Genomic DNA, 9,250 nt, shown 5'->3' with positions numbered 1-9,250 from the left:
GGATAAAAGAGAAACATTGTGCACACAAGTAAGTGTGTGTAGGCTAGATTATCACTCAAGCGAATTAGGTTCCAAGATGAATTAACTTGGAATCGATCTTGAGTAGTTGCTAAGACATCACAAGCTCACCATAAACAAGAGAGATGTAATGCAAAATAGAATGGGTTTGTTTATTCAAGAAATGAGCTTTAAGTAGCTCTACAGCCTTGCACCAATACATGTGGGATAATTCCACCTTTTCTCTCCTTCAGTCACACTCTAGTGACTCTAGGAAAAAGCTCACACCTTACACATGAGTTGGTATTAGATTCCCGGCTAGTGGGAGGAGAGTCTTTAACAAAAAACATATACAAAAAAAGAGAAGTATTTATTGATTTTTGTATAGAAACATGTGATACCATTGGAATGGCACTTTCCTTCCCCTTAGTGCTAAGACTCATAGGTCTACCTCTATGATGAAAACATAAGACTCTATCGGGAAACTTGAGCCGTTATATGATGAAACCCTGGTGCTCTTAGAATTACATCTTCATGAAGCAAAGGGGATACAAAGAATGCAAGTTCTTGGTCTATATAGCTCTTCACATGGGGCCTTAACTTCCCAATGAATGGTGTAACTAAAACTTCTTGTTCTTTAAAATATTTAAATGCATCAGAGTACGTCAATTCTTATGCCTAATTTTTGAACTAGCTCAACCGAAATCAAGTTATGAGTAGAGTTGAGATCAAAGATAATGAAAACACTTTTATCCCTAACCCTATCCCGTGCATGTTGAGTGGCTTCTTGATTCACCTCTATGGGACAAGAGACATGGCTCACATGAGGAGAGTATTTTATATTCCTTGTGGGACATGCACGATATGCGTGCCTTTCATCTCCATACTTAAACCACAAATTCTTCTTGTATATCTCAAGCTCTTTGTATGGCCATAAGTGCCATCAAAGAAAAGGAATGTGATTCCCTTGCCTCCTTCTTTGGACTTTTGAAGTTGGAATGCTCACTACCATGCATGATATGTCATTTTGCATCTTCATGAGGGAAGTTTCATTATGCTTCATATAGCTTCATGAGAGCTACCTTGTTGGGAGTGGGAAGGACGACTTGGTGATCATGAGAGAGATCTTCTTCTCCTTTGATGGAAGCAAACTCTTTCACTTCTCTCACTCTTAGAAAAAGAATCATTGCTTGAGGGAGATTTTTTCCTCTTTGGTGTGGCTAGGAGAGTGATTAGAATGTCATTCTTGAGAAGTTCATTGCTCTTCTTCAACAAGCTTCTTAACATGCTCACTCCCTTTTGAAGAATGTTGTTCTTAAGGAATAGTCTTTGTGGCAGACCTATGTCATATGCAAACATCAACCCTTGCACGCTAGGTTGCAACAAAGAGAGATTATGTTGTGCTTCATGCAACCTTTGTTACCATATACATGTGGTAGTGATGTGTGTGAACACACTAGGACTGCCGAGGAATTTTTTTCCCTCTTTAAGAGGTTTTTTCCCCCGTGCATTGTATATACGCCCATCTAGAGCTATCTATCTTTTCCATTACACACCAAGTAACACACTCTCTATTGTGTGCCTTGAGCTTCCTTTGTCTTCTCCAAGCTGTGTGTTTCTCTGCAACCCTAATTCCAACCATTGGTATCAGAGCAGGTTACGTCCTCCCGGGCTTAAGTCGCCAACTGCTCCAGCACATGCCTACTTACTTTCTCCGATTACAGTGAGGTTTGGCGAGCGTTTGCAGGTCGACAAATATCTCGAGGACGCTCATAGATCTCAGTCTGCTCAGATTTCTGATTCGGGCTCATTTCGATCTCCGTTTCCACTACAGGCAACTCTGCACAGGCAATTTCGTCGTTTTGTGCAGAATTTCTGTCAGTGCTGTTTTCTGCATAACATGTGCCTTACAGTCTTCTACGGTTTGTGCTATATAGCACCTGTTGTTCCCGCTCCGTTTCTCCTATTTTCGAGAAGTTTTCACATCAAGTGCAGCATTTGCCATGGCTGACAACAACACAGATGTCTTCAAGATGTTTGCTGTTGAGGACAGGTTGGATGGGGACAATTACCCTATGTGGGCTTATATGATGCAACACAGCGTCTGGAATATTGTGCAGGGCATTGATGTACGTCCTGGTTCTGAGGATGTAGGCGATGTTGAGGATGTTGCAGGTCTTGCTGCAAGGATTGCTGATATTATAGTTGTTTTGCCTATGGCAGAACAAGCTCGTTGGGATGTAAAGGATGCATAGGCTCATGCATTGATTGCATTGTCTGTGAAGCGCACCATTGTTCCTCACATCCGTTCAGCAAAATCTGCAAAATAGGCTTGGGATATTTTGGATGGTCTTTATGCAAGTCACAATGAGGCTAAAATTGCTTTGTTGCGTAAAGAGTTGGAGTCGAAGATTATGCATGAGGAAGATGATATAGAAACTTTCCTTGCTGGTGTCAAGGATATCAATGAGCAACTTATTTCTGCAGGTGAAGTCATTTCAGACAGTTCTCTTGTGCAGACTGTTCTTGATGCCTTACCAGATTCATACCAGACTTTTGCTAGTACTTGGAGACTAATGACCCAAGGAAATCCTGAAGTTGTCAAGTTTGATGCATTATGCACATTGCTGTTGTAAGAGTCACTTTCCAGAAAAAACAGGACTAGGCAGCGTGCAGTTGAACAGGCTTTTATTACTTCTCAAAGAAAGGGTGGTAACAGCAATACAGCCACTTCTTATGGTTCTGCTGCGAGTGGAAAAAATTATGTTCCTAATGCTTCTGCTAGCAGCAATCCGTCTGGAAACTCTAGTGATAAGGGCAAAAAGAAAATGTGTTGCCATTCTTGTAAAGCTAATGATCACTTGATCAAGTCGTGTCCTAAGTTGAAGTCCAAAGAGGCTAATAAGGGTGGTTCCACTGCAAATGTTGGTTCCAATACAAATGCAGCCATTGTTGAGTCTTCTATGAAAGGAGACTGTGTTGCTGATGTTGATGCAGAATGGGCTTTTAGCACAGAGTGCACTTACAATCCTATTGTCCATGATGCATGCTTGTCAGTTGCTGCAGATTCACATGTGTGGTATTTCGACAGTGGTGCTACAAAGCACATTACCTCACATCATGAATTGCTTACCTCTCTCGAGTCTGTCCCTCATGGGAATTCAGTCACTTGTGCCAACAATGCCTCTTATCCGGTTCAGGGAGTTGGAAAGATTGTGCTCACTGCTGCAAATGGCAGTTCCTTCATACTTGTTGATGCACTTTATGTACCTGGGATCAAGAAGAATCTCTTGTCTGTATCCGCACTTGCTAGACTTGGACTTTTAGTCAAATTTGTGGATGACAGATGTACAGTTCATGATCTCAGTTTTGGTGATAAAATTGTTGCATCTGGCCTTTTGTGTCGTGGGCTATATAGGCTCACTTTGTATGACAAGTGTGGACAAAATTTTGCAAATGCTGTTGAAGATTTAAGGGCTACTTCAGATGCAAAACTTTGGCGTGCACATTTTGGTCGTCTAAATTTTGGCAGTTTGCTCCATTTGCAGAAATCTGATATGGTTGCTTCTTTGCCGCCTCTTGAAGCACCTATCAAACATGTTTGTGAAGGCTGTATCCTGGGTAAAATGCAGTGTTCTAAGTTCCCAAAGGATGGTTCAGTTAGGGCCACATGCAGATTGCAGCTTGTGCATAGTGATGTTTGTGGGCCCATGCAAACTCCATCCTTGGGCAATTACCTGTACTTCGTGGCTTTCATTGATGATTACTCCAGGCATGCATGGGTATTTTCGCTTAAAGCGAAGTCCGAAGTTTTTATGTGCTTCAAACAATTTCTGGCTATGGTTGATAATGTCTCGAAATGTACTATGGGCACCCTCCGTTCCGATCGAGGGGGGGAGTATATGTCTCATGAATTCAATGCCTTTTTCGCTAGTCGTGGGATAAAACACCAATGTACAGTGCCTTATACACCTCAGCAAAATGGTGTTGCTGAAAGGAAAAATATGTCACTTACAAAAATGGCACGATGTATGGTCAAAAGTCAAGCTTGGCCGCATTCTTTTTGGCTTGAGGCCATCATGTGTGCCACTTATGTACTAAACAGGTGTCATACAAAAGCTTTGCAGTCTATTACTCCATATGAAGCATGGCATGATAGAAAGCCTTCTATTAAGCACATGCGTGTTTTTGGTTGTTTGGCATATGCTTTGGTGCCACAAACACAGCGCAGAAAATTGGATGATAAGGATGTCAAATGTATTTTTGTTGGTTATAGTGTTAAAATCAAAGGTTATAGGTTGTATCATCCGCAAACAAAACGTATTCTGGTTTCACGGGATGTAGTGTTTGTGGAAGATCCAGCTCAGCCCTTGCTGTCATGTACTAGAGACAGTAATGTGAGCTCACAGGACATTTATGACACTTTGTTGCCTCTTTTCAGGGGTGGAAATACGAATGTAAGTTCCAATGAGGCAAATGTACAGTCTATGGGGGTTTCTGAAAATGTTACAGATCAGCCTATTTTACTGGAAAGGGCCGAAAATGAGCAGGCTAGATGTATGCCAAAATGGCTGGTGCACACTTTGCGTGACAGTAAATTGGATGCACCTTTGTCTAGTCGTACTCGTTCAGGCTCTCGCCATGCATCTTATGCATCAGATTGTTATGCTTTGGCTGTGTCTAGCTTACATGATGTTTTGGAGCCTCTGTCTTTTGATGAAGCACAGAATTTAGAAAATTGGATGGCTGCCATGCAATCAGAATATGATGCACTTATAGAAAATGACACATGGACGTTATGTGATTTGCCTCCTGGAAAAAAGGCCATTGGTACGAAGTGGGTTTACAAGTTGAAACGCAAGCCGGATGGTGAGATCGATCGCCATAAGGCTCAACTTGTTGCAAAGGGTTATGCACAACAAAAAGGGACAGATTATGAAAAGACCTTTGCTCCCACTTGTCGTATGACTATTGTGCATTTTCTATGTGCATTGGCAGCTCATTTTGGTTGGGATGTACATCAAGCAGACATTGTTACTCCTTTCTTGAATGGTGACATATTTGAGGAAGTTTATTTAACGCAGCCTCGTGGTTTTGTCAAGAAAGGAAAAGAGGACAAAGTGTGCAAATGTAACAAGGCTTTGTATGGGTTGAAGCAATCTCCTCGTGCTTGGTATGAGAAAGCTGACACTCATTTGGTCAAACAAGGTTTTCGTAACAGTCCAACAGAAAGCACATTGTATGTAAAGCGTGAGGGTGATGTACTTCTCATTGTGGTTCTTTATGCAGATGATTTGCTGATCACTGGACCAAATGAGAGACATATTGTTGAATTTAAGACTGATTTGAATACTACTTTCAAGATGAAAGATTTGGGGTTGTTGCGTCATTATTTGGGCATACAGTTTAAGCAGTGTGATGGTGGTATTGCCTTGTGTCAAAAAAGTTACATAGAGAGATTGCTATGTAAGTTTGGACTTGAGGATTGAAAACCTATTACCACTCCCATGGAAACAGGTTTGAAGTTGAGTCTACATGATGCTGGTGATCCTGCTAATGTCACTCTTCACCAAACTCTTGTTGGTTGCCTCATTTATATATGCAACACAAAGCCGGATATTCAGTTTGTAGTCTCACAGGTCAGCAGATTTATGCATAGCCCAGGGTCTAAGCATTGGCAGGCTATCAAGAAGATTTTCCGCTACCTTAGTGGCACTTTACATCTTGGCTTGTTTTATCCCAAGGGGGGATCATTGCCGCCAAACTTACATGCTTTTTCGGACTCAGATTGGGCTGGTTGTTTTGACACGCGAGTGTCCACAAGTGGTTTTTGTTTCATGCTTGGTAGTTGATGTATATCATGGTTGAGCAAGAAGCAACCTACTGTGGCCACTTTGAGTTGTGAGGTTGAGTACATGGCAATCTTCACAGCTACGGTTGAGTGTGTATGGCTCAGATGCCTTATGAATTATTTGGGTGTTAGACAGGACACTCCCGACACTATCTACACTGACAATCAGAGCGCATTGGCAGTTGCGAGGAACCCAGTTTTTCATGCTCGCACAAAGCACATTGAGGTGCATTACCACTATGTCAAGGAGAGGCGCTCAACAGGAGAGATCAGCTTGGCTTATGTGCCAACACAGGACAACCTTATAGATCTTTTCACAAAGGCATTGTCTCGTGAGAAGATCGAAGCTTTCCGCAAAGCTTTAGGCTTACTCCCCTTTGTGGACTGATCATGTCCTTAGGGCATGACACTTCCCTTTACATGTGCCAGCTCTTGTTCACCGCATCACTCCAGGGGGGATTTGTTACCATATACATGTGGTAGTGATGTGTGTGAGCACATCTAGGACCATCGGGGCATTTTTTTCCCTCTTTAGGAGGTTTTTTTCCCCGTGCATTATATATACGCCCATCACTCTAGGGCTATCTATCTTTTCCATTGCACACCAAGTAACACACTCTCTATTGTGTGCCTTGAGCTTCCTTCGTCTTCTCCAAGATGTGTGTGTTTCTCTGCAACCCTAATTCCAACAACCTGTGTACTAAACATCTTGTTGCATGAGTTCCTTGTGTTGAAGCTGCATCAAAGAAGGAGATGGAGCTCTTGCACTTTGCACTTCACACAATGAGAGTGTGTGTGAGTGTATGTGGGAGAGTATAACCCCCAACCAGCCCCCCTTCTTGCTTTGATCCACCCCCCCCCCCCCCCCCCCCCCCCCCCCCCCCCCCCCCCCCCCCCCCCCCCCCTTTGTAGCTCTTGCTTGAAGCTCATTGGATCCTTTCAGGCCTAGCCAATCACATACAAGAAGCATATCAAGCAACAAGGGTAGGCTTGGGACAAGTATCCCCCTTTCCCCTTTGAGAAAGAGGACTTGATAATTGCAAAAACAATTAATTAAATTAACTAATTTATCATTGGACCCCTTGGGAGGCCAACCAATAAGATTCAAGCACATCTTGAGGGCAACATGGGTAGGGGCTTGACATGTGTCCTTGCTGCCCCTTGAGGCTTGGGATGTTCTTTAAATTGATTTTGTGCCAATGAATCTCATTAGTAGATTATTTGACCTCTATAATCTTTGAGTTAGCTTTTTTAACTTCTTCTACAAAATTCTTAGAGCTTGAGAAGAGATAAATTTTTAGAACAAAAAAATGCAATCAAACCTTATATGAGCGAGTTATGACTATTAGTGAAGACTACTATTTCTTCCCTTTCCAAAAAAAGTAACTTTTAAATTCTTAAAAGGAGGTAGAAGAGTTCAAAATATGGGAGTATGAATATGGAGATTTAGCCTCTTTTGAGATTTTTGAAGAGGCAAATGAATGTTTAAGCTCTTATGCCCATCCACATGCCCATCCGTTTTGAGTATCGTCAAATTCTTGTGAGATCTTGGGAAAAGTTTCCATGCATTTATAAAGTGGCATTCAGCTTTTAGCACTTCCTTGCATGCCTCATTGTCCTTTGACATGTGCTTTCTTGTACTTTCTCTCTAATATAGTCCATCAGGCTATCCATGATAAAGCCCAAAATACATCAAAATTAATGATGACAAAAAGGACAAGAGGATTGACCCTACCTACCGCCCATGTGAAAGACTTTACAAACTACCCTTCAGCAAATCAACATCCCCACTATCCCAAAACACCTAGAGGATAGCCTGCCAATGAAGCTAGAGCAATTCTCCAAGGTTGTTTAGACTTTTCTATCCAACTATTCTTGACGTTTCTGAGAGTGCTCTCCAATCTCCTCACTAACTTCAAGAAGTCAAGATTTTCCATGACTCTCCAGAGATTATTGGGAGTTAGATCTTCAGGGAATTTTGACCACATACAAGGTATGTACATACTAGCACTGCTTGAGATTCCTACAAGAGATGGTGGCAATAGAACTAACAAATAACATCCAAATTATCTTGAGGTACATGTGGCACTTTGCACCTTACAAAGAGGTATAAAGGCATTTGGAGGAAAATCGCCACCTCACAAGAGGACTTGCCAAAGGAGATTCAGTTTCCTCTCAAATGACCAAAGACATGTAGGATTAGCTACATAAGTTCAGGCAGAGCAAGAATGAGTCTCCCAACCACACTAGGATTGCAAGGCCAACAAGAGCTCTACATATGCCATATCAAAAGGGGCTACTAAGAGGTAGAGGTGGAGTGATGGCACATCAAAGGCCACCACCTCAACATAAGGGAAAGAAAGAAGAGTCCCCCAAGAAAGGCAAGCTGCAAAGAAGACAACGGTGCTCAAGTGAGGGCGAGAGTTGAGTAGTCGCAAGACACACATGGAAATAAAAAGCATCAAGATTTCGTGAGGGCTAAGTGGACCACACAATTTTTGGTCTTCTGCCAATAAACCCTTCCTCATGAACTAGCCTTTCATGTTGAAGCCATAGCCATTGAATTTGTGAATGTAGTCTTTTCCCATAATGCACTTCCGATGGTGAGAGAGAGAGAGAGAGAGAGAGAGAGAGAGAGAGAGAGAGAGAGAGAGAGAGAGAGAGATGCTTGATGTGTGTGTGTGTGTGTGTGTGTGTGTGTGTGTGTGTGTGTGTGTGTGTGTGTGTCTTGAGGAATGAACAAACTAGGCCAAACTGCACAAAAGACAAAGCCATAATTGAAAACCTAATAACATGAGTAGGCTCAAGAAAGGTCCCTTTTTGTAGTGGAAGCAAAACAACAATTTTGCTTACATAGCCAAATCTGTTAATGTTAAGAAAAAACTTGAGAAAATATGGCTCCAAACACTTAGAAAGCAAAAAAGGATCATCATATATATTTTAGGCCTTTAAACTTGGAAAGCACAAACCAGATAACATGATACTTGGATGAAATTTCTAATTGATGCTTGATGCCGAAACCAAGCATCATTTACAAGACTATAATAATAGCATCATCGCCATACAAAATCACATAAGCATACACCGTGACATGGAGTAGCAAAATTCAATAAAAAGAATAGAAACATAAGAGTTGATTATCTTTTTTGATTGAGTTTGCCAAGATACCTTGAAATAATTCTTTATTGAATGTCTCTTAGGTTTTCAAAGAACTTGGATAGGACAGGTTGCTGCAATAAATTAAGCTTCAACGGGCTTCAAGAGCATCCAATCAAATGATTCTTGAGAGAGGTATGCAAGCTCTTAGGATATCGAATATTAATGGGCTTATGAAGGGGGATAATCCAATGAAACTTCCAAAACAAGGCTTGGTTTAATGGATTTTACCTCTATGGAATTTTA

Source organism: Adiantum capillus-veneris, chromosome 23 (genome assembly GCF_014529385.1).
Source record: "Adiantum capillus-veneris isolate H3 chromosome 23, ASM1452938v2, whole genome shotgun sequence".
NCBI lineage: Eukaryota > Viridiplantae > Streptophyta > Polypodiopsida > Polypodiales > Pteridaceae > Adiantum > Adiantum capillus-veneris.
Note: the sequence above shows the minus strand (reverse complement) of the source record.